At 44.7% G+C, this 25,835-nt stretch overlaps 1 pseudogene; it reads left to right on the top strand.

Annotated features, from left to right (window-relative positions):
* The window catches only part of LOC130130988 (dynein axonemal heavy chain 2-like), a 334,340-nt pseudogene that overhangs the window by 79,731 nt on the left and 228,774 nt on the right, over positions 1–25,835 (top strand).

Raw genomic sequence — 25,835 nt, 5'->3', positions numbered from 1 at the left:
TCAATAATGCCTCCCTATCAATAAAACTAATCTGATTTCGTTCAGAGAAGAAATTAAGTTCGTAACGAACAGGTCTTTATTTGTTCTGTAACTTATTGATGCTGTTATACATAATTACACTATGGTGCATGAGAGTGTCCCTATTGCTTGGTTTCTGTCAAATTTATGTTTCTCCAAATATCCTTTTTGGAAGTCTTTCCCCCTCATTGAGTGAATGAGCACGTATAATGGCCAGTATGAGTTCGTCCCACGGACGTAGGTTCTTCCCCTGGCCCTGTTCTATGTTCTATGGTGCACACGTTCTGCACATTACTCCAGCTGTGTCCTCTTCACTGTCCTTTATATTACATTCAACCCATTGTGGGTCTGAGCTCAGGTTTGGCTTGAGTCAAAAGGGGATTCAGCTTTTGTTAAATTTTTCCTTAAAAATATTGGGATAGCCATTCTGCAGTAACCACACAACTTTACTCAGTGGCCATTTTTAAATCAGCATCTTGAGAAATAACTATTTTCTCTTCATTATACTACTACATCTGATACTAAGTTTGTTTAAATTTCTTGTCTTGTGGGTGTCCAGGTAGCGTGGCGGTCTATTCCGTTGCCTGCCACCACAGGGATTGCCAGTTCGAATCCTTGTGTTACATCCGGCTTGGTCGGGCGCGTCCCTACCAACACAATTGGCCACGTCTGCAGGTTGGAAGCTGGATGTGGGTATGTGTCTTGGTCGCTGCATTAGCGACTTCTCTGGTCGGTCAGGGCGCCTGTTAGGGGGGAGGGGCCCAGGGGGGAATAGCGTGATCCTCCTGCGCGCTACGTCCCCCTGGCTAAACTCCTCACTGTCAGGTGATAAGAAGCGGCTGGTGACTCTACATGTATCGGAGGAGACATGTGGTAGTCTGCAGCCCTCCCCGGATCGGCAGAGGGGGTGGAGCAGCGACCAGGAAGGCTCGGAAGAGTGGCTGGCTGGATACAATTGGGGAGGAAAAAAAAGGGGGTGGGGAATAAATAAATAAATTGCTTGTCTTGTTGCCATTATTTTTTAATTTCTTTTCCATTCCATTTAATTTCTTGTCCATTTAATATCTTTTATTTTTTAGAATTTGTCTCGTGTTGAATGTTCCGTGTGTTTTCTGTTTTAATATTCTATGCACTCTCATTCATTTTAATATTTTATTCTATTTTAGTAATCAGTATTTTAGTATTGCATTGTGAAGCACTTACACAATTCTTTGCTTCCTCATTTCTTTTTATAGCTCTCCTTCCATCCTCCCCATCCAGGTTCTCCTCCTACTCCATCCACTCTCTCATTTCTCCTCAGGTACATGGAGGTGGCCAACAACATTCAGAGGGAGGAGATTTTGCTGAATAGGGAGTTCGTCTTGCTGGACTGCTCCTCTCTGAAAACCTCCTTGTTGCATCACTGTTATGAGTGGCAGGACAAGTTCACACAGCTGCTCAGCCTGATGGCCACCATCAGCCTCAAAGAGCTGCACAGCTTCCTGCAAGACAATGCTAAAAGGTAGTGGAAAGTTGACTTGTCACGGTGTTACCAATTTCACACTGGGGTTTCTACCTTTTGATAATACTGATAATCAGTATCACCCCCTTTCACCAATAAAGTGTTTAGCTTTCTTTTTATGCACCTACATCATCATGCGGCATGATGCCATTCAAAGTTTAGTTGTATTAGACTGGAAGCTACAGGTCATCAGCGACGGGCATGGGCCTCAGTCCGTGAATACTGGGATGGCATCCAGCGCTTCACCGGTGCCCCCATCCATAGGGTTAGTGGTTGTGTCAGGAAGAGCATCCGACATAAAATTTTGCCAAATCCGTATGCGGCTTGACCATACTGGATCAGTCTAGGCTCCATACGGGATCGGCTGAGGCCCGGGTTAACAACAGCCGCCATTGGTGCTGTGCCCTCACAGGGTACCGATGGAAACTGTAAAATCTGCTGTGGCGACCCCTGAAAAACAGGGAACACGCTGAAAGAAGAAGAAGAAGAAGAAAAGACTGGAAGCTACACTGTGATTTGATAAAGGCAACAACACCATCTCTAAATCAAACCTTCACCAGAAGGTTTGACCACTGTCAGTGGTCAGCACGTTAGGCATGTTGTTGTTTGTGCTTATTAATTTAAGCTGATTGTTTAATTTAAGCACTGTAGCAATATGATGCCCTGTCAGTTCGTAATGGCACAGTAGTATAATTGGCATTGTTCAGTGACTACTACTGGTGTTGCTCTAAACTGTATGTCACCGAGAGAGCCATCCACCACCACAAGCCCAGGGGGGGTGGGTTTTGTTTTTTTTACTCCAAGTCTACCCTAGATTACAATACACAGAGCTATGCTGGCCCATATCAGCTAAGTCAAACCACTGGGTCTAAATTAGCTATGTTAGCATTTGACTAAGAGACCCAGTCAGCGAAAAAAAACCCAAAACCATTGGTTAGAAAAGAACCGTGACCTTTCCTTGCTGGGTTTTTGTCTCAGGCTACAGTGGGTTTTCTGATGAAATAATAATTCATTTGAAAAAAAAGGGCTTTCTAGCTATTTTCTGGGATGGGTCAGTACATTACAGAACGGTCCCATAGAGTTGTCACACACAAAAAAACTGATTACCAGCCCTTCATGTAAGCAAACCTGGCTGGTGGACGTTCAACCTCAAAATAAAACACTCGGTGCGGTTTGTACAGGAAATGCTCCGTACCCTGTTTGACCCAGGTGTTCAGGTCAGGTGTGGCCAGATAGGCTATACCAGCTGCCTGTTAAAGAATGGTGTGCAATAGGTTTTGAAAAAGGGCGTTAAATATGGGGTGGTCAGGGTAAGAGGGATTTATGATGCCTTTACCTCGTGTCTCCTGGAGAATACTTTGTGGTTCTGCTCTGTCCCATGAGGTTAGGTAATTCTTCACATTATTCTTTCAAATGATTGGTGTTATTTGAAGTTGCACTTCTCTCTTGATTGGGATAGCACTCCTCTATGAGAGGGGAGAGAGCCTTAACTCTGCTCTCTTGTACTGTAGGTAGTTGCATTATTCATTATGGTACTAGACTACCACTTGGCCCACCTAATCAACACAGGTTGCATATGGAGCATGGTTCTTTTAATAGTCTTGGCAATTTATTGATTGAAAACATAGACCAGTCATAAGGTGTCCACACAAAGGGTACATAATATGGAAATGCTGCTCTTCCCGTGACTGAGCAGGTGTATCCAGGCGTAACGTATGAATTAATGATTTTCCTCATCTAGTCCACATCAGTCTCGAAGGGGAGATGTAGATAAAGCGGAGGAAAGAGGTGGAGGAAAGATTTTTAAACCTCAAGATGGGGATCATGTACAAAGTGGGTGCAACTCAATACAGGTAAGATGATTCTCAATTTTTCATAGATTCAGTGTTAAAATTACGATCCTAAAGATTTATATTTGAAAATGTCTATTTTGCCACTTGCTATCACTTATCACTTAAATATAATAGCTTATCCAAAAATGTCCACGTCATTAACACTTTTTACATCCTTTTTCTGAATGGTTACTGTTATGTCATTAGATTTTTTTATTTCTTTTGGATTTTCCCCCATTTTTCTCCCCAATTGTATCCGTCCAATTACCCCACTCTTCCCGGTCACTGCTCTACCCCCTCTGCTGAGCCGGGGAGGGCTGCAGACTACCACATGCTTTCTCTGATACATGTGGAGTCACCACCCCCTTCTTTTCACCTGACTGTGAGGAGTTTCACCAGGGGGACGTAGCACGTGGGAGGATCACGCTATTCCCCCCCAGTTCCCCCTCCTCCCTGAACAGGTGCCCCAACTGACCAGAGGAGGTGTTAGTGCAGCGACCAGACACAGCCGGCTTACCACCCTTGGATAAGCTAGACACGGCCAGTTGTGTCTGTAGGTATGCCCGACCAAGCTGGAGGCAACATGGAGTTTCAAACAGGCAAATCCCCGTGTTGGTAGGCAACGGAATAGACCGCTGCACTACCCGGATGCCCATGTCATTGGATTTTCACTGTATAAATGATAAGATGCCCTGTGATGGCCTGGCGGCCTGTCCAGGGTGTCTCCTTGCTTTCCGCCCAATGAATGCTGGGATAGACTCCAGCATCCCCGCGACCCTGAGAGCAGGATAAGCGGTTTGGATAATGGATTTGGATAATGGAAATGATAAGATGCATAGCATTTTATGCCTTCACCATCATAACAGCCAAATGTGGAAGAAGAAGGCAGGCAGCAGCGAATTTGAAGAAGGATATGTTTTTTTAATAGTCAAGCAGCCAGGAGACCAAACCTGTAGAAGACCTTTACTAACAGACACTACAACATCAGTAGCAAAACCCATGTGTTCCACCATGCTTTTCTTTTTGGCAATAAATAAGGCACTGACACAACAGCACTGGTGACTCTGTTTTATGTCAGATAGATCTCTGGGATGTAGAGTGGTTCAGCACCAATTGCAGTTATCACTAATCACCAGAGGTGTCAGTGAGCAAACTGACAATCATCAGGACGGATGCTTTAAACTCGATCAAGAATGCTATGAAGTGTGTGTGTGTGTGTGTGTCAAGGCTAAGGCAGCCCCATCAGACCTTGGTGGAGCTAAGGGAGAGCCTGCAGTCCAGGGCAAATAGGAGTTCACAATAGAGCAGGCTGTAAGTACAGAAGTCTACTGAATAATAACACACACAAAAAACACACACATACATGTGTACAGGTGAACACTTCAACACATAAACATAAACGCTGACAAACACACCGACGCATACTGGAAAACATACAGCAATATGCATACTATGAAATATAAGTCTGTTCTGTTCTTACCAGTGAAGGCCATCTCTCTCTCTCTCTCTCTCTCTCTCTCTCTCTCTCTCTCTCTCTCTCTCTCTCTCTCTCTCTCTCTCTCACACACACACACACCATCATCATCATCATCGGTAGTCACTCAGGGTTGAGTATGGCTGTCCTTCTAGGTCCTTGTGGGTCTTCAGGTGGGCATAGAGGCTGATCCTGGAGCTGCATATTTTGGGGCAATGCGGGCAAGAAGTGGCTGAGGATGTGGTTTGGGCCTTTCTGGTAACTCGCTCCTTTCTGAGTCTGTGCTTGTTTTCAGCAGCATGGTGGAGATCATGGTTGTAGTGCACAGCATCCTCACGGACAGCCAGTCTCCAGGCCTCCCTATTTTTTGCTGCCTGTTCCCAGGTCTTAGTGTCGATGCCAAACCTTGTTATGTGGGCCTTGATGTTATCTTTATATTGCTTCTTTTGTCCTCCTGGGGCACGGCATCCTGTCAAGAGCTGAGAGTAAAGGACTTGTTTTGAGAGGTAAGAGTCAGACATGCAGAGGATATGACCGGTCCATCTCAGCTGATGTTTGATGTTGTGCGATGGTGGCAGTTATATTAGGCATATTGGCCTATTCGAGGACACTGAATTTGGCGCGCTTATCCTCCCAGCTGATCTTAAGGATCTTCCTGAGGCATTGCTGTTGGTGTGCCTCGAGTGCATTCAGGTGCCTGCTATATGTGGTCCAGGTTTCTGACTCATACAGTAGGGTGGGCAGCACTGCCACTTTGTACACCAGAATTTTTTTTCTGGCCTGAAGGTTGCGATTTTCAAAAACCTGTTTACTCAAGCCTGAGAAGGCCTGGCTGGCACAACTGAGACGATGGTGTATTTCGATGTAAATGTTGGCTTTGGAGGAGAGGAGGCTGCGAAGACATGGGAACTGTTCCACGTTTTTGAGTCTGGTGTTGTCTCCAGAGATGGATGGGGGCAGAGCAGGCATATTTCTGTTGGGAGGGGGTTAGTAGAAGATGTGAGTATTCTTCATGTTTACGGCCAGGCCAAGCTGCTTGTATGCTTATACAAAGGTGTCCAGTATGCTCTGTAGTTCCTCTTCTATGAGGGACACTAAGGCGTTGTCATTGGCGTACTGCAGCTCAGTGATGGATGTGGTGGTGGTTTTACCTTTGGCCTTGAATCTGTTAATGTTCAGAAGATTGCCATCAGTTCTGTACATGATTTTGACTCTCTGAGGCACATTGGGACCCATGAGGTGAAGGATGGTGGCAATGAAGACAGAGAACAAGTTTGGGTCAGTGACACAGCGTTGTTTAACTCCTGTGTGGACCTTGAAGGACTCTGTCTCATCTCCATAACTGCTGAGTACTCAAGCTGACATACTGTCATTTAGTAGTCATAGGGCAGCCTATTTTTGACAGAACTAGCGGTTTACGCAATCAAAAGCTTTGATTAAGTCTATGAAGGTCATGTACAAGGGTTGATTCTGTTCCTGGGCTTTTTCTTGGAGTTGGCGAGTGGTAAAAATCATGTCCATGATGCCTCTGTTAGGACAAAAACTTCTCTGGGATTCTGGCAGAATTTCCTCTAATATTGGGGGGAATCTGTTGGCCAAGACCCAGGGCTTTCCCTGTGATGGAAAGTAGGAAAATGCCACGGTCGTTTCCACACTCAGCTTTGTCCCCTTTCTTAAAGTTAGAGACAATTAGTGTGCCCCTAAGTTGTGCAGGGATTTCCTCCTTTTCCACATTTTAAGTAGCAGGGCATGGATATGTCTGAGGAGTGTAGGTCCACCTGCCCTCAGTACTTCTTCCATATTCCATCAAGTGTTTGAGCATATTCAATGATGACAGCGATGCTTTGGTTATTTATAAGCACCAGTTGTATTGCCATCAGGCGTTCATTGATGCCCAGAGGAAACTCAACAAGGTGGCAAATGAGGCTGTTTTTGATGGCAAAGCCCACACCATGAATCCTCGACTCATCAGCTGCATTTCCTTTCCAGAAGAAAATGTAACCACCCTTCTCCACCTTCTGTCTCTTTCATAGAGTGTGGCAATATCTATCCGGAATCTTCTCAGCTCTTGGGCGATGATGGCCGTATGCCGTTCAGGTTGATTGCTGGATTGATTGTCTATGAGGTTTCTTATGTTCCAGGCTCCAAAATATACGAATTTCTGTTTTTGACTGATGGTGATCCCTCTGGATGTGGTGGTCCAGACAGTAGGTATGAGGCAGACTATGTTTAGGAAACCTTTTCTAGCCTCCTCCCCAACTGGGGTAAGTGGAGTGGATCCTAAGTAGGGCTGCTTAGTGATGGGTGCAGCAGCCAAGAAGCCCCTCTGCCTCAGTCCCAGGGCTTAGCGACTGATCATATAGCCACCGCCCGTGTGTCAGGTTGTGGCTAGGGGCTGACTTCACTGTCCTGCCCTCGTCACCTCTTCCTGCTTGCCACAGGGCTTTGACCCTGGATGTATATGTAGCTAATAATGCAATTTTAAGCCCATAGCCAAAATTGTATATGTAAGTTCAGGTAGTATGAAGGGTTTTGAGTGCAGGAATGTGGGATACAAGCATTTAGCTTGCTTGCATAGAGAGCAGGTGGCAGAGCCTGCAGAAGTTGTCGACCAGATTTTGGGGGGGGGGGGGTAGCGAGGGGGAGTAATGAGGCCGATGGACGCGGAGAAACAAGTGAAACACCACAAAATGTAAACCTGGAGTCTCTTAAACTCCATAGTAATTTGGAGAAAGATAAAATGGCCGTAGATGACGTAGTCACTGTATCAGAGGGACCCAGTATGCGCGGAGTTTGTGGCACTGCTGTGTGCGTAACCTCCCCGGCAGCTGCTGCAGCTGAGCACAGGCAGGAGGCTCAGAGCAACGGGGAGGAAGCAGTGGTGAACCCACCTGTCACGGAGAACCAGGAGGAGGAGGATGGCGCTAAAATGGAGTACGATTCTGACTCAAACGGCACAGTAATAGGTTCCCAGCGACCAACCAGTGGTACACTTTGGAGGAAATCAGTGTTTTTTTTGGATGAAACTTTTGGCAAATCTGTCAAAGTAATCGATTATTTTCCTGACACACCTAATTTCTCAAAACTGTCAGCACGACAGAAACTTGTAGGGTTTGATTTATTAGATGGGGAAAAAAGCGTTATCATTTAAGAAAGCCTGAAGAAAAAAAGCAACCGTTCACAAGAAGGGGAAGGACACCATAATACAAAAACTAACAAATAATTGGAATGAATCACAGGGAGTTATTATTTTCTCTCCATCTTCCCCATTTGTTTGTTTTGCTGATTTTCACCTTTCTTTTCCCTGCGCAGACCAAGTTGTGGGTCCTTAAACATTAATGGGGGGAGCGAGAGGCAGATGAGAGCAGTACTTATTCATTTTTGTGATCAGAAACATCTCGATAATGTTTCTTCAGGAAACACACAGACATGGAACTGTACGACACATTTCACGCTGGATAGAACAAGCGAAGAATCACATTTTCCATCACTTTATCTCGGCGGTTGTCATCATTTCATTCAATTGATGCCTGGAGAATAAAAAATTCAAACAGTAGACAGTACACATGGGTAAAGTTTAGAAACAGTGTCAGTGGTGCCAGGCGAGACAGGGTGTGTGTCACCACACAGCTTCACACCACCAGGTTAGTCAGCAGCAGCAGGTTTACAGTTGGTTTTACAAATCATCACTTAGTTCATGTTGTTTTATGTCTTCCACCAACAGTAAAATATAAATCTTTCTGGCATCCCCCCCCCCTTTTCTCCCCAATTGTATCCGGCCAATTACCCCCACTCTCCTGAGCCACCCCGATCTCTGCTCCACCCCCCTCTGCCGATCCAGGGAGGGCTGCAGACTACCACCTGCCTCCTCCGATACATGTGGAGTCGCCAGCTGCTTCTTTTCACCTGACAGTGAGGAGTTTCACCAGTGGTATGTAGCGCATGGGGGGATCACGCTATTCCCCCCTCCCCTGAACAGCCGCCCCGACTGACCAGAGGAGGCGCTACTGCAGAGACCAGGACACATACCCACATCTGGTTTCCCACCCGCAGACACGGCCAATTGTGTCTATAGGGACGCCTGACCAAGCCGGAGGTAACATGGGGATTCGAACCAGTGATCCCCGTGTAGGGAGGCAACGGAATAGAGCGCCACGCCACTGGGACGCCCTTTTCTGGCATTTTTACGTGAAATGACTACAGGGTAGGTCTTTTTGTAAAAAAAAATTAAAAAAAAAAAGTATAATTTTGGGTAATTTGGTAATTTGGAGAGGGAAAAAGCATCGTTTGAGTCTTTAAGTCAATTAACACATGAAAGGAGTTGCCAAAGCAATTTGCCCCCCTACACGTGTTTGTATGTGAAGCCTACTTAAACTACACTTCAAATAAATAGCTTTGCAATTTAAATTTAATTTATTTTTGTGTATTTTTTGCCCTTTTAATAAGAAGTGCTGTGTGGTTTACTACAGCCTCATGTAACCTTACACGCAATACCACCAACAGCAGCAACAACAAAAATAATAATAATAATCACGAAAAAGAGTTCTGGTATCGATATCGGCAGGTATCCAAATTCAGGTATCGGAACTGGATCGGAGCTGAAAAAAAGTGGATCGGGTAATCGCAAAGAGCCGCTGTGATTTTTGATCTCTTTGCATTACACTTGTGCCTTAACTCACCTAGTCTCTCTCATACGCAGACACACACATACCCACATGTGTACACACGTTTACACACATACATGCTAACACACACACACCTCCCCATGTGCTCTCCTACATACACTGTCCTTTTAGACCAGGCAGCTTGTTGCTCTACTGGACAATTTCTTGAACAGCCACATTCCACTAAAGTGTTTACTGACATGATCAACTGACAAGAGGTTTCCATTCCAAACAGATGCCGTTCACTGTCGTCCTGACTCTTTCTGGCGTCTATGTTGTATTTGTGTGTGTGCATTTGTATGGGGATGTGTGCCTGTATGTGCCTTTTGTGTGCATGCAGTCAACTAATGTACTGGCTCTGCAACACACACTCGGTCACAAAGGGCGTTTCTGCAGTTCTCCCATGATGCATGGCTTCATATTGTTTGTGTGCATCTGTTTTTATAAGCGTGTCAGTTCTGCATGTCTAGTTTAGATGTTATACATGTGTGTGTGTATGTGCGTGTGTGTTTGTGCATGCTTGCCCAAGGGTCAGCCGTCCCTCCCCCATCCAGGAGCACGCGACTCAGCTGGGCGTCTCCTGCGTGGCTGGTATGATGCAAGGCCTCAGCCTGGACTGGCTCGGTGGTTGGCCCACGGTGCCGCGTGGCAGAGCAGCCCGGATTCACTCCACATCTCTCCTCATCTCCTTGTTACCTTTCCTGGTCCCTCCTCGCCTTTCTCTTTTTTTTTTACTTTCTCTCCCCTGTCTTATCTCTCTGTCTCTCTGCCTCTCTCTCTCTCTGTGTTTGTCTCTCCTGCTGTCCTCACAGTGACATTGCTGAGGAACGCGAGGACCCATCAGAACCAGTAGCTTAGTCCAGATGATACCTGACTATGCCGCCGCTCTGTACCGAAGCATAAGTGAAGTCCCCGTGTGTGAGACGCTCTCTGACAGCTCCTCTGTCCCCTTGACACTCTGTCAACTACCCACCCCTCCCACTCCCTGACCGCCTCTGCCCATTTCGCCCCCCCCCCACATTTCTTTTCTTCATATCCGTCTCTCCTTGGCTCCCTTGCTTCTGCCGCTTGCTCCTTCATACTTTAGCTAGTCACCTCTCTCTCTGTCTCTCACTCACTCTCTGTCTCTCTCGCCCTCCACCTTGTTTTTCACCGTGTTGGCCCTGTCGTGCGTTCTGGCTGAGGCTTGCTCTGGGAGGATTTACGTCTCTAACACTCTTTTGTTTGCTCTCTTATTTGTTGTTTCTGTCAAAGATGAAATTGAAATGTCCTGCACCATCGCTTTCCCATTCTTTCTCCCCCTCCCCCCCCCCCTCTCTCTGTCTCGCGTGCAAATGACATAATGCAAGTCTCGTCCTGTTTTCGCTTTAGCTTCTCATCGTTTTCCCTCCACAGCCCCCTCCCCTGCCCCAACCACTCCCAGACCTCCCATATTTCAACCAGCACAGAATGAGAGAGAGAGTGGCTGTGCTCTTTCTTTTTTTTTTGTATCCGTTCTTTTTACTTCTTCTTCTGTCGTGGCAGAACTGATTTTCCCCCCGTTGGCGTTCGTCTTTCTCTCGACACAGACCTCAGACATAAACCTCTCCAAAGTTTTATCACCCGCTGACACTCTTCACCCCCCCCCTTCCTCCTTGGAGTCTCTCCCCCACGCAGTGACACAGGTGAGCAGTAAGAACAGATGAGAAACAATGAGCTCCTGAGAGGTCGAACCCACAGAGAACCTCCCTTTCCTCGTTCTCATTTGATTCACCTCCATCTTCCCCCCCCCCCGTGTCATTTCGGATCCACTCCAAGACCCCCCCCCTTGACTTCCGAAACAGGTTCAGAGTGGATGTGGGTGGAGGTGTGGAGGAGTTGGGGGTTGCTGGTGTTTGGATTCTTGTGGATGGCAGGGGTGGGGTGGGAGGGGGGCGGCAAAGGGTGGTTCTAGGCAGGTTAATGAGGCCAGGAGGAGTTTTGTGCCAAGGCCCATCAGTATTCAACAGAGGCCTTCCTCTCTCACACTCCCAATAATATCCCAGTCATGTGGGTCAGCCACATCACTGGGCCTCTGTGAAGGGCACACACGGAAAGGGAGAGAGATGGAAAAAGAGAGCGAGATGGAGACAGAGAGCTTTTCTGATGTTTAATAAAGTCAGTCTCATCAGATACTCACCTCCCTGTTCTTGCTAATTATTAGCGCTCTCTTTTATCATCTCTCTTTCTGTCTTGTCATTTTCTTCCTCTCTTCACGTTTTCCTCCCTAACCTTTCTAATGACTCTCTCTCTCTCTTTCTCTCTCTCTCCATATAGATCCCATCCAGTAGCCACATGTGCTAATCTTATAGGAATAATGTGGAGGAACCTGTGGACATTAGCAGGGAGGTTCTGGCTGCTTCTCACAGTGACAGAAACACCAGCAAACACTCAGCAAAAGGTAAATGGAAGCAGATATGTGAGTATGTGTGTCCCACTGGGACCTCAGCTGGGACGTGCTCACTGAACACTGCGCTGCTTGTGTGTGCATGTGTGTGTGTGTGTGTGTGTGTGTGTGTGTGTGTGTGTGTGTGTGTGTGTGTGTGTGGTGAGCAAAGCGAGAAGGGTCTGTGGTATGGTTGGGGAGAGCGGTGGAAGAGAAGCTGTGAAGATTAGATATCTTGTAAATCAAAGCTTTTGCATGAGGGGAGTGGGCCGTGGCAGCCCTGATGGGTGTGGGCCCCTAGCCAAGCCGGGGCAAGAGTGGACACCTGGGACAGGGCCCAGATCCTCCCCTCCTCTCTGCGACTGCACTCTCTGTCCGCTTTGCCTGACCCTCATTTGTCCTCTCCTGCTTTAACCTCCTCCCCTCCTCCCTTCCACCCTTCGTTCAGACTCTCCATACCATCCACAGGTCTTGGATTTAGTCGTTCCTGTTTCCCTTTCATGCCCTCACTTCACACGCTCAAACACTCGTTTATCCCTTCGTCACCTTCTCCAGACATACCATAACTCTAGTAGTTCTTTCCTCTCACGTCCCCCAAACATAGACACACACACACTCATGCTTGCAGACACACACATAAACAATGTACTGTTGACACTAAACATCATTGCCGTGTCCACGTTTCCCAGCCACTTCTAAATATGTCACAACTCTCTCACCAAGCGTGTAGTCATATAGGTGCTCAGTGAGACTCTTGGCTTTGTATTGAAAGCATGTTGTGTAACAGGTGTGCTAAGTAATGTCACTAATGACAGTATAGATAAGTGTAAAAGATATGGACCAGTATCCGGAGATTACTAGACAGGAGCCGAGAGATGAATGACAGCAGTGAAATAATCAGAGACACACCGTGGTACGACTGAACAGAACTAGTGAATATACTGATAGATCTTGGGAAGTAATGAAGGCAGTTTCATCAATACTTAGGCACAGAAATAGATTTCACCGGGAAAACATGGCGAAATTAATAAAGTAAGATAAAAAAAATGCACATATAACCCCAATCTAGGTAAATATATCAAATGTCCTTTAGGTCCAATGAATTGTTAGGGCCCAATGATGTGTGTGTAATTGTTCATCAAGGGGAACGTGTTGGTCCTACCACACAACTTGTAACACAGGCACAGTCAGTATTCAGCGGTGTGTGTTTATGGGTGCGAGCTGGACTGGATTCTGTCCTTGGGTCAGAGCTGTGCCCGAATAAGAAACACCGAGGGTGGTCTGACAGGACACGGAAGCGGGGTAGGCTAAGCTAACTGCTAGCCCATGCAGACCGGCAGTTCCAACACTCATCCTGGCTGGCGTTCGTTCTCTTGGACTGAATTTTTTGAATTGTGTTGCAAATTTACTGAATGGACTGTTTGTGTTTGTTTGTTTGTTGTTGTTTTTTTGCTCTGCTCTCTCTGGTTTTGTATGTTTTTGACAGTGTCATTTTTAGGAGGTTTTGGATATGTGTTTTTTTTTTCTTTTGTGTTGCACTGCTATGGGCTGGGAGAATCGAAATTCCGTCTCTTTTGTGTACGCAAGTGTATGAATGAGATGACAATGAATTGTTCCTGATTCCTGGTTAGAGTGGATGATGTCTAAGATGCAGGGGGAGGAGTTCATACTGGAGACTGTACTGTCTAAAGTTGAAGTTGTAATAGGTTGAAACCGGGTAAACGAGGCAGAATTAATACGGGGAATGGAAATAATGCAAGGGCAAGGCTGGGTTTGGGACCTGATATTCTCCACCTTCTTTATAAATTGAGTGAGAAATGTGTCGGGCTGCTCAACATCAGGTTAAAAAAAAAGAAGTGGAGGGACCATTAATAAGAGAATCAATTACCGTAAAGAGAACTTTAGGATTGTGGTTATTTTCAGATATCAGTTCAGAGAAGGACACTGATCTCGCACCCTTAACTGCCTTCTGGTAAATTATGTGGTTTTTAAGGGTCTAGTGTGCTAATTCGGATTTGTTGACCTTCCATTGCCGTGCAGATTTTCTAGAGTCTTCTAAGGGCTCGAGTGTGATCGTTCAGCCAGGGGAGGTGATTTGATTTTTGTTTCTTAGTTTTAAACAGTGCGATTTGGTCGAGGATGGATAGGCACTGACCATTGAATGGATTTAACAGTGCATCTGGATTGAGAGGGGATATAGAGGGATTAAAGGATGGTGAATTAAAAGCATCACAGAATTTAATTGCAGGACCAGCGTTTAGAAAGCCGGAGCGTAGCGACTATGAATAGGGAGCTGTAGTGGGACTATTAAAACAAAAGCTTATGGTCAGTTACAAGCATATCCACCAGATTAAGACACTCGAGAGAGAAATGAGATGAGAGTACAAGGTCTAAAATACGGCCTTTTACAGAGAGGATGCACTAAAGATTAGCCTCAGTAACTAGCAAAACAACACCTGTAGCATAAAACAACCATATCCATCACTCACTTCTGTACGAACCCAAAAGTCTACAACATGGTTAACGTTCTCCAAAAGAGCCACGGTTCTGTTCATCGTAAACATTTGTATGATACGTTTATGTATATGTGTACATCACTAGAACGACTGGGATTTCACTCCTACCTAAAACGACCATGGGCGGTCAAAATCACCGCCGGTTTTTAAGCTCTATATTCTGTCAAGATAAATACCCAATTGAGACATTAATGCATTGCATAGCTAGTGTGTCTGTTAAGAGACGACTGACGCCACAATTAACATTTTAATAACTATAATACTATTTTTAAACAATTTAAACTTCAGAGAGACATGTTCAAACTTGAAAAGCAAAATTGAAAAAGTGAAAATATTACCTGAAAAACAAAACGGAAAACACATTGTTAATCTAACAAACATAACAAGGCCTATAAAACGTGAAATGTAAAAAAAAGAACTGAAAATAACCATTGAAACAGTCCCAAACAACACTAAAAACTTCTAGAACGACCGTGGGTGGTCATTTTGACCACCACGGTTTTTTAAACTCTATATCCTGTCAAGATAAATACCCAGTTGAGATATTAATGCATTGCACGTTAGTGTGTCTGTTAGGAAACGACTGACACCGAAATTAACATTTTAACAACTTTTATACTATTTTTCAAACCATTTAAACTCGCCGCCGTCCAGCGCCTGTAAATGCTGCAACGCCTCGGTGGTAGTCATGGTGCGTCTGAAACAGCATCTGTAACCAGACATGTTGACAATGATCAAAAATCAAGTTTAGACTATTTCTCTGCACCGGAGAACACTTGTTTGTTTCTAGGACAGAGCACTGAACTTCACAGAAGAAATGATGCAACCAACACACGTCATAAATAGTGACAAATATATTGCAAATATATTGTAGCTGGGGCAGCTGGGAATTGCCCCAGCCTGGATGCGAACCTGGGTCTCCTGCACCACAGGCGACTACATTAACCAGTTGACTAAAGGGTCCGCCCCATTGCCCCCCCCCCCCCTTCGGGAAACGCATCCCCACGCTTCAGCATACCCGCTTCCTCACACCTGTGGGCGCACGTGCTTCCAATGGCCTCTCATTCTTACCATCCCACTTCTGACACCAATGTAGCGAATTTGGGGGGCAGCTGGGAACCGCTGCAGCTGGGATGCGAACCCGCGACTGCACTAACCAGTCGACAAAAGGGTCCGACCCGTTAGCCAAGGGCTAGTGAGGTGACTCATTCATGATCGTTACACTACCCCCCTCCTCCGGGAAGCGCGTCCCATGCTTCAGCATATCAGCTCCCTCAGCCTCAGGGCACACGCGCTTCCAATGGTCTCACGCTGTCACCATCACACTTCTGACACCAATGTAGCGAATTCAGGGGAAAGCCGGGAATCCGCCGCAGCCGAGACGCGAACCCGCGACTGCGCTAACCAGTCGACAAAAGGGTCCGACCCGTTAGCCAAGGGCTAGCGAGTCTATTCATCTGTGGTCATTACAATATGCAATTTTAGGAGCATTCAGGGAGCGGCAGGTCTGTATCTTTTTTTCCGCCACAAAGTTATTAAACTTTGAAAATCCATCCATCCCTCCGTCCATCCATTATCCAAGCTGTTTATCCTGCTCTCAGGGTCGCGGGGATGCTGGAGCCTATCCCAGCAGTCACTGGGCAGCAGGCGGGGAGACACCCTGGACAGGTCGCCAGCCAGTCCATCACAGGGCGAGACACACACACACACACACACCCACCTAGATACAATTTAGTATGGCCGATTCACCTGACCTACATGTCTTTGGACTGTGGGAGGAAACCGGAGCCCCCGGAGGAAACCCACACTGACACGGGGAGAACATGCAAACTCCACACAGAGGACTGTGAAAATCCAATACGGTCAGAATGACCGGCTAGCGGGTTAACAGGCTAACTAGCCTATTTACACTACCAATATTAGCTCTAGGCTAGCAGCTAGCAACCACTAAAATTAATAAGCGTCAGCTGCCAAAGTTCAACTCACCATCACTACAGAAATATTTTCACCCGACAGCGGCAACTCTGCTACAGTCCTTGGCTTTGGCTGGTGCTAAAAAATTTGGGGGTGGGGGGCACAATTTACCTTGGCGCAGCACACCTGACAGCGGCTTTAATGTCTACACAGTCACAGAGTTATTAGGAAGGAGAATGTAGCCTAGAGATTTTATCAGGGTTCATAGATGGTGGATGATTGACAGTCGAGACGAGGCGTGGTGGTGGGTGTGAACATGATTGACACCCACGAGAATTGTCCAATCACATTAGATAAAAAACAAACACAAATTCACTGCCAATAAAAGTGGGAGTGTCTGGGGTGCATAGAACTGCGCCCCCTGGAAAATCTGAAGAAACCAATCAGACAGCAGCCTCAGGTCACCTGCTCACCACAAGTTTGAGGGCTTACATAAGGTATTGTTTAGCCGGCGCCCCTCATCCAGGAAGTACATGTATTCAGACGGAAATCAACCAAATACCATTTGAACCAATATTTAATTCATAATTATTTGCATTATACAGCTACATTATATTTAACCTGTTTAAGTGGGGGGCGGCACGGTTACGCAGTGGTTAGCGCAGTCACCTCACAGCAAAGAAGGCTCTGGGTTTGAGCCCCGAGGTAGTCCAACCTTGAGGGTCATCTCGGGTCATCCTCTGTGTGGAGTTTGCATGTTCTCCCCGTGTCTGCGTGGGTTTCCTCCGGGGGGCTCCGGTTTCCTCCCACAGTCCAAAGACATGTAGGTCAGGTGAATTGGCCATACTAAATTGTCCCTAGGTATGTGTGTGTGTGTGTGTGTGTGTGTGTGTGTGTGTGTGTGTGTGTGTGTGTGTGTGTGTGTGTGTGTGTGTGTGTGTGATGGAACTTTGCATTGATTTTTTTTTTTTGTGTGTGAAGAGGTCTTATGCCAAGTTCTGCCTCCCTGCCAAGAATTGTTTGCAACTCTCGGGAATGCGCACAGCTAAAGGGAAAACTACCAGTCATTAAAATTAAGGCAAAGTGCTCACAATCTCGTTTTTCAGGTTCACCAATGATGATAAATTTATGGAGTTTAGAGTTTTTGAACGTTTGGAGTCATCAATATTTTATTACACTCCCTTGATACGACTGGTCTGAAATGTACAATATTTCCTTGATTATTCCCTCAATATTTCTTGGGGCTAACTCTTTGGCGTTCTTTGTTGATGTGTTATTAAGCATGGGATTACAGACAGTTGCACTAAAAGGAGGTTTGTAAATGCGGAAAAATAAATGTGGGGTGTCAGATCCACTCTGTGAAAGTCAACCTTATAAAGTATGTGCTGACATTTTGTTCCCATCAACTCTGACTTGAAGTTTCATTACTGGGTGTTAAGGGGTGCGTGTATTATTCGGCTGGACTGCTTGTTGCTGCCGAGTGATTTGTCCCTTATTATTTCAGCTTAGCTCATTATTAAATGTATGAAATTCAAACTGTCAAGCCAAATATAAACTTTAACAGACTTTATTTCAGGAAATCTATGAATCAAATGTTTTTGCAAGCACATATTATGAGACATTTTGGCTCAGCCGTGTGAATTTATTACATTTAATAATGACCTAAGGTGAAATAATAGGGGATGCATTTCTAGGCAGCAACAACTGAACCTTAACACGCAGCAGAGGTGCAAAAAGTGGGTATGCAACATATGCAGCGCATAGGGGCGCTACGTGAAGGCAGGCGCCAAAACGATTGAGAAAAATTGTTTTTGTTTAAAAAAAAAATGGTGAAAAATCAATCCAGTCACCAGAAGAAAAAAAAAGTTGGCATTTTACATTTTTGCAAACCACATATACGTTCAATCTTGAAATTTCTGAACCAAAAATATGCCTTATATCAACATTTCCACTTATAGCCAATGTTTGTGGAGCCTTCGTCACGACACAACCGTCAAGTTTATGTCTGTGAAAAGAAAGAATGGCTGACATTCCTCTATTTTCAGTGAACAATGCAATATTTCAAGATAATTTTGGCATTAAAATGTGTTTTAATAACATTTCTAGCGAGAAATGTGCATTTTGTGTTCATAATCTTTGTTCAGTGAATGTATATGATCGTTAGTTTGTCAGTTATTACAGAGATGCTTTCAGGCCTGGCCAGAAAATTGTTGGAATGCAACATTTCCGACATTGAACACAACCACAAAACATGATTCTACAGTACTAAATGGAATTATTTAAGAGAGTTTTGGCATTAAAATGGGTTTTAGTGACATTTCTAGCGAAAAATTTGCATTCTATTTTCTCAGTATTCATTCAGTGAATGTATATGATCATTAGTTTGTTAGTTATTACGGCGATTCTTTCAGGTCTCACCAGAAAATTGTTGGAATGCAATGTTTGAACAACCCCAAAAACTTGTTTCTACAATACAATAAAAAAAATGTCCTAAATAAATCAATATTTGTAGCCCCCCCCAACAAACCACCTAAATGCAGTGCAATTTATGTTTTGGCTACAGTAAATATTTGATATATTCTGATTCTGTAGCTATATATTTTTACAACCCTATTTACAACATTAATTTGCAGACTGGAAGAACTACAACTATGGTGCTGATTTGTATCAAGCTGCATAGCGTGTCTCAAGGGAAGTGAATTTTTTAAAAACATTAGCGTATTTCCTATAACTGGAAGTTGTAAATACTGAATTGAGAGTACACTGATGGATTTAAGGGTATGGGAAACACATTTGTGTGATCAGATTTTAAATATTTAATTGGTAAATGGGTGAAAATTAATATTTAACATGTCAAATATGTTGACTTTACCCATATAGCTGATGTCAAGAGCTCTCTATAACAGTTGGTCCTATGCCTGTGGCCCCTTCGCTTGTTTAAAGAGAAGTCTTTCAGCACGCACTGAGGTCAAGGTTCAGAGGTTAATATTTAAAAGCAGGAGCCATTTACAATCTTCAGAATGATATTATGTTACTCAACAGATGGAGACCTTTCGGACAATGTATTTAGTTTACTCCTATGACAAAGTTTTTATTTTAACATTTCATGGACACAACCTTGGCCCAGGTTTACTTTCAGAGAGCCCTTTGGGGGCCCAACACATGAAATGAAAGGTTTTTAGTTTTCTTTTTTTTGTCTGTTTTTGTGGAAATAGTGGCAAAATTCATTTAAGATAATCTTTTTTTTTTTTGGACCCCCACCCCCCTTTTTCTCCTCAACTGTATCCGGCCAATTACCTCACTCCTCTGAGCCGTTCTGATCTCTGCTCCACCCCCTCTGCCGATCCAGGTAGGGCTGCAGACTACCACATGCCTCCTGCAATACATGTGGAATCGCAAGCCGCCTCTTTTCACCTGACAGTACGGAGTTTCGCCAGGGGGAGGATCACACCATTCCCCCCAGTTCCCCCTCCCCCCTGAACAAGCACTCCGACCGACCAGAAGAGGCACTAGTGCAGCGACCAGGACACATACCCACATCTGGCTTCCAACCCGCAGACACGGACAATTATTTGTAGGGATGCCTGACCAAGCCAGAGGTTACATGGGGATTCGAACCGCTGAGCTCCGTGTTAGGATGATAATTTTTGACTAATTTGTTGATGTTGATGGAGAAGTATAGAGAAGGTCAGACGGAGTTACATTTTGTCTGTGGATTTAGAGAAAGCATATGAGAGGGTGTCGAGATAGGAGGTGTGGTATTTTATGAGGAAGTCGGGAGTGGCAGACAATTATGTAGGAGTGGTGCAGGATATGTATGAGGGCAGTGTGACGGTGGTGAGGTGTGCAGTTGGAATGACAGATGGGTTCAAGGTGGAGGTGGGATTACATTAAGGATCGGCTCTGAGCCCTTTCTTGTTTGTAATGGTGATTGACAGGTTGACGGACGAGATCAAGCAGGAGTCTCCATGCACTATGATGTTTGCGGATGTGATCTGTAGCGAGAGTAGGGTGCAGGTTGAGAGCCTGGAGAAGTGGAGGTATACCCTGGAGAGAGGAATGAAAGTCAGTAGGGGCAAGACGGAATACATATGCATGAGTGAGAGAGGACAGTGGAATGGTCAGGATGCAAGGAGTAGAGGTGATAAGGTGTATGAGTTTAAATACTTGGGGTCAACTGCGAGTCTACCTGGGGAGGGGGGGGCAGCTCAGGTTCCCAGACCACATTCCGACAACTTCGTTGAGACCAGACATAGTGCTATCATCAGCCTCTTCAAAACAGGTGCTCCTTGTAGAGCTGACGTTCCCTGGGAGGACCGGATGGAGGAGGCAAATGAGCGGAAGCGGTCCAAGTACCAGGAGCTGCTGGATCAGTGCCGGAGGAGAGGCTGGAAGGTGTGCTGTGAGCCCATTGATGTGGGGTGTAGAGGCTTTGCTGGCTGCTCACTGTACAAGCTCTACACTCTACTTGGCATCACTGGGGCTGCTAAAAGGAAAGCCATCAAGTCTTCCATGGAGGCTGCAAATAGAGGCCTCCAGATGGCTTTGGATCAGAAGGAGTGATCTGTGGGCCAATGCTGCTGGGACACAAGCCAAGGCCTGATCAACCCTGGCTGGGTCGCCTGAGAGAGGATGTATGATGTTGAAAGACCCGAAACACCCGAGGACCTCAGGAAACACCACTGATGATGTGTCCCAGTGCTTCCTAGGATGTATTTTCGAATCAGAAACACATCGACAAAGAACAAGGAAACCTTGTAAATTTCAGACCAATCGTATGTATCAAGAAAATGCAACTACTACAGAGTCTAATAAAACACAGATGAATCTAAACCTTGAAAAATATAGACTTCTGGTCACGTACCATCATGGGTGAACCTGAAAAAGAAGATTATATCGTTTTTAAACAGCACGGTGCTTTAAGAATGCGTTACAAAGTCTGGTAGCTTTCCCTTTGGCTGTGCGCGCTCCCGCGAGGTGCAAGCAATTCAGTGACGGGAGGTTCGACTGAGTGTCGGGTCGCCGAGTCAGGCATGCAGATCCCGGGAACGGCTCACCAGCGCCAACGCCTATAGCGCATGCGTACCAGAGACTTCCGTCGGCGCCGACCAACTTCCGGTTTAGCCCTCCTTCGCTATCCTGAATGGGATAAAATCTAGTCGTGCGGCTCTTTTAGAGTTTCCAAATGTTATCGGACCAAATGGATCAAACTCTGACAATGAAACGAGTCATTTCGTTGGGGTTGTGACGCTCAAATACATTTACAGTCTATCGCGTACACGTCAGATTTGTAATTAATGTTAAAAAAAAGGCAGCGGTGGCAAGCATTTAATCACCTTTGCGACACAAACGTGAAATATATTGTGAATACCTTCTACGTGGTCACCCAGAGGCAAACGGAGCAGCGAAGTCCAGCAGTAACAAACGTGACCGGCTGACCAACACACACTGCAGCACAACCAACTCTGAGGTAAAGAAAATAACTCTTATACAAAATATTGGTAATAAAGATAACTGGAATAACTATGAATTTAAAAATGTATAGTTGTGTAAACTACTAATGAGACACGTTAGCCCCCAGCTAACGGGTCTGACCCTTTAGCCGAGCGGTTAGCGATGTCGCCTTGTGGCGCAGTACATGCCGTATCGAATCCCGCACCGGGCAAGAAAATAACCGGTTGCAGTTGTCTGTTTAAAAAAAAAAATCCGCCATTTTGCTTAAAAGACTTGGAACAGCGGCCAGCCCTGTCTCAGAACGGTATCCATAGCAACACGGTCTGCTAATCAGAAATGACACCGTTTTGTTTCATGATTGAACAATCAGAATCGAGTTGTAGTAAACTACTAAAAATGGAGTCGTCACTCCCGACGCGGTGAGGACTCGTTCGTTTCGAGCGATTCGTTCATGACTCAACTCCATGCAAAATTAAGACGTCCATTTATAAGCACGTCAAAGAAAATCAGATAACGGGACGTTTTCCTTTTTCTATAATCAAAACAAAATTGTTTTTTTTGTTGCTATTTATAAATGGTAGTCGGGAAACGATCTTGGTTTACTTACTTCAAAGTAAAAATCCGTTGGCCGCCAAGTGCACGGACCCGCTCCGCTCCTTGTCACGTGAAAATCGGAGGGTAGCGTAACACTACCAGCACGAAACACAGGGGGGCGCACCTTCCCAGTTTTGATCCTTAGCTTCTTGCTGTGTCTCAGTCACTGCAGTAGCAATAATAAATGACACTGCATTTCATTATGCGTTCTGTGTCTACCCAGGAAACAACGTGTTATTTTCTTAGCCCGATTTAATGGCTGTATTCCTACCCTGGGTTATATTTGTGTGTGTGTGTGTGTATACAACAGACAGAGAGGAAAAGAGATAACTTTATTAACCTGATTTATAGACTTGGTTAGTTTTCCACAAGACTTGTATGCATGTGTTAATTTGTATTCTGTGTGTGTGTGTGTGTGTGTGTGTGTGTGTGTGTGTGGGAGAGAGAACGACAGAGAGAGCTTTAACATGAGTTATGGCATTCGTTATTTTTTTCACCACTCTTGTGTGCATGTTTATTTGTTTTCTAATACCTGTTTGTGCATGCTTCTCATTCGTGTGTGTATATACGTGTGTCCAGGTCCGTTTGACAGTGCACTGAGCAGTGTGTTGGCTTTCGAGCAGATCTTGGTGTTCCACAGCCAGCTGGACACCCTGAAACTGGAGGATGCCACCGTCCGCCATGGCCTGGGCCTCTTCAAGATGAGTCAGCCTCCTTTCCACGATATTGAGAACATGGAGAAGGTCCACTTTAAACAAGCCGTACTCAAACTGTCATAAAGCGCTGTTAAATGGTGTAATGATGGTGATAAGCTTGTTCAAAAAGTGAAAAATGAGCAAGGGGTTATATGTTAACCATTTGCCACATGTACTTCCTATGAATTTTTATTTTTACTCCTTCATGGCCTTCCCATCAAGGCGTTTAAGTCTGCCAGTGTGGATATGTTGTTGGACTCAACAGATGTTTATGGGCGTCCGGGTGGCGTGGCGTGGTGGTCTATTCTGTTGCCTACAACACGGGGATCGCCAGTTTGAATCCCTGTGTCACCTCTGGCTTGGTCAGGTGCCCCTAAAGACACAATTGGCTGTGTCTGCGGGTGGGAAGCTGGAAGTGGGTATTAGGGCTTGTAGCGCCGCATTATGTAATAACGCCGCATTATGTAATAATGTAATAAATTTTCACATCATTATGTAATAAGGCCACGTTTTTTTTCAAATCAAGACATACATTTTGGTGGTTTATTACATAATGCACCAAATTATTACATTTTCTTCATAAAAAAGTGTAACATCCGCATTTTGTAATAACTGGTGCAATATGTAACAACTAACAACTTTCTCATAAACAATTTACTTGACTCACTGGATTTATATATATATATATGTGTGTGTGTGTATGACTATGATTTACTTTGTTTCTGCTTTTTTTTCCCCACCCACAAATCACACAACACATTTTTCAACTTCAACCTAAAGTCACCTGAATTGTAGTAAAAGATAGCAAGTGAACTGTAGAGAAAGGTTTATCTAGTGTACATCGTTTTAGAACAATCATCTCACAGTCAGTAAAAGTGTCTGAATGGTTTTACGATCATCCCATTAAATGTATTTGAAGATTTTTGACAAAGCCTTATTCTACTTTTGTAGCAGGCTGGTGCGTCCTACAAATAATGGGAATTGATTCCCTAGTTTTGCAGATCATGCCCTTCAAAAAGTTATCAGACTTTTTTTTTTAAATATAATAAGCCTATTTCAGCCAGTTTCTCATTCTTCTCGATTGGTCTGACAGCATTTATAAAGGCTTTTCTCATGCTATTATGATGTGCTCGATATAACAGGAGCTGGGGAAGCTAGCTGGGTTTTATTTCCTCATACTTCTTTGTCCATTGAACTCAATTGCTCGCTAAGTTTCTGTTTATTGTGCGGTGCAGCATTTGGATCAGAGAATGGCTATATAAATGTATTATTCAGGGTTTGAGAGAATATTTGTTTTTGTGAAAGCTGGCCTTGTAGCAGCCCTGTGTGTATTGCAAGAGGCATGCCATTATGGAGCATTTGTGTGTAATTGTATATTTGAGTGAGTGTATGTGTGTCTGTTTTGATCAGTAAACCCCCGTGTCATTATATGGAATTGTTTAGTTTTTATTTTGTCATTTTTTGTACACGTGAATTTGAATTTGAAAATGTGTGTCTTTCTGTGTTTTTTTTGTATGTGTATTTGTTCCTACACATGTGAATTTCAATTTGAAAATCTGTGTGCATGGGTGCATATGTTTGTATGTGTGTTTGTGTGTTGTACAGGACCTACCCTACTTGCAGCAGGTGTGGGAGATCACTGTGGAATGGGACTCCAACTGGGATAAGTGGAAAGCAGGCCAGTTGGCCACCCTGCAGACAGAGACCACGGGGAGCACTGTGCAAGCCATGTTTAAGAAGCTCCACAAACTCAGCCAAGAACTCAAGGTCAGTTCAAAGTAATTCCCAGCAGAGGTCAACCCTGCAATTACTTCATTTATATAACTCAAAGAAAGTTGAATCAGTTCATCTGGACACAACGTTTACTGACAGAAATGTTTAATCTAAGTGATCTCTTCAGGCTAAACTGACTGCAGGTATTCCCACCCTTATAAACAATACAGATTATATACAGAAGGGTGGGGATACCTGCAGTCAGTTTAGCCTGAAGAGGTCACTTAGATGAAACGTTTCTGTCAGTGAACGTTGTGTCCAGATGCACTGATTCAACTTGCTTTGATTTCTTACCTGGATTATTGAGCATGCAGTTATATAACTGGGCCACCGTACCTGGGTGACACGGTGGCCCAGTGGTTAGCACTGCTGCCTCACAGCAAGAAGGTGCTGGGTTCAGAATCAGAATACTTTATTGATCCCCGAGGGGAAATTGGGTTCTATTACAGACACTCACATTCTAGTAAGAAAAAGCTTAACAAGATACAAGATAGCAAAAAATAGAAACAAGGAAAACAAACAAATAGAAATAAAAGCTAAAATAAGAAATGGGAAATAGAACTCGAACCCCGGGTCGTCCCAGGTCCTTTCTGTGTGGAGTTTGCATGTTCTCTCCATGTCTGCTTGAGTTTCCTCCGGGTGCTCTGGTTTCCTCCCACCATCAAAAAGACATGCATGCATGTTAGAGTTAATACTCCTGTCTGTGCCCCTGAGCAAGGCAATGGAAAGAAGAACCGGAGTTGGTCCCCGTGTGCTGCAGCTGTCCACTGCTCCTATACAATAGGATGGATTAAATGCAGAAGACAAATCCATTGTTCGAGTACAATTCGCTGTAAGAATACAATGACAAAATAAAGTGGCTTTCATACAGATAGATAATTATTTTTGATTAATGAATACAGTAATAATATTAATATGTTACTGATAAACTTTTCATGACGAACAAATCTGAAAGTGTGACAAATTAAAGTGCGAGGCCACCTGCGTTTTTTTTTC

The sequence above is a fragment of the Lampris incognitus genome, chromosome 20, assembly GCF_029633865.1.
Source record: "Lampris incognitus isolate fLamInc1 chromosome 20, fLamInc1.hap2, whole genome shotgun sequence".
NCBI lineage: Eukaryota > Metazoa > Chordata > Actinopteri > Lampriformes > Lampridae > Lampris > Lampris incognitus.
The sequence above is the reverse complement of the archived record's forward strand: the minus strand, read 5'-3'. Positions and strand labels throughout refer to the sequence as shown.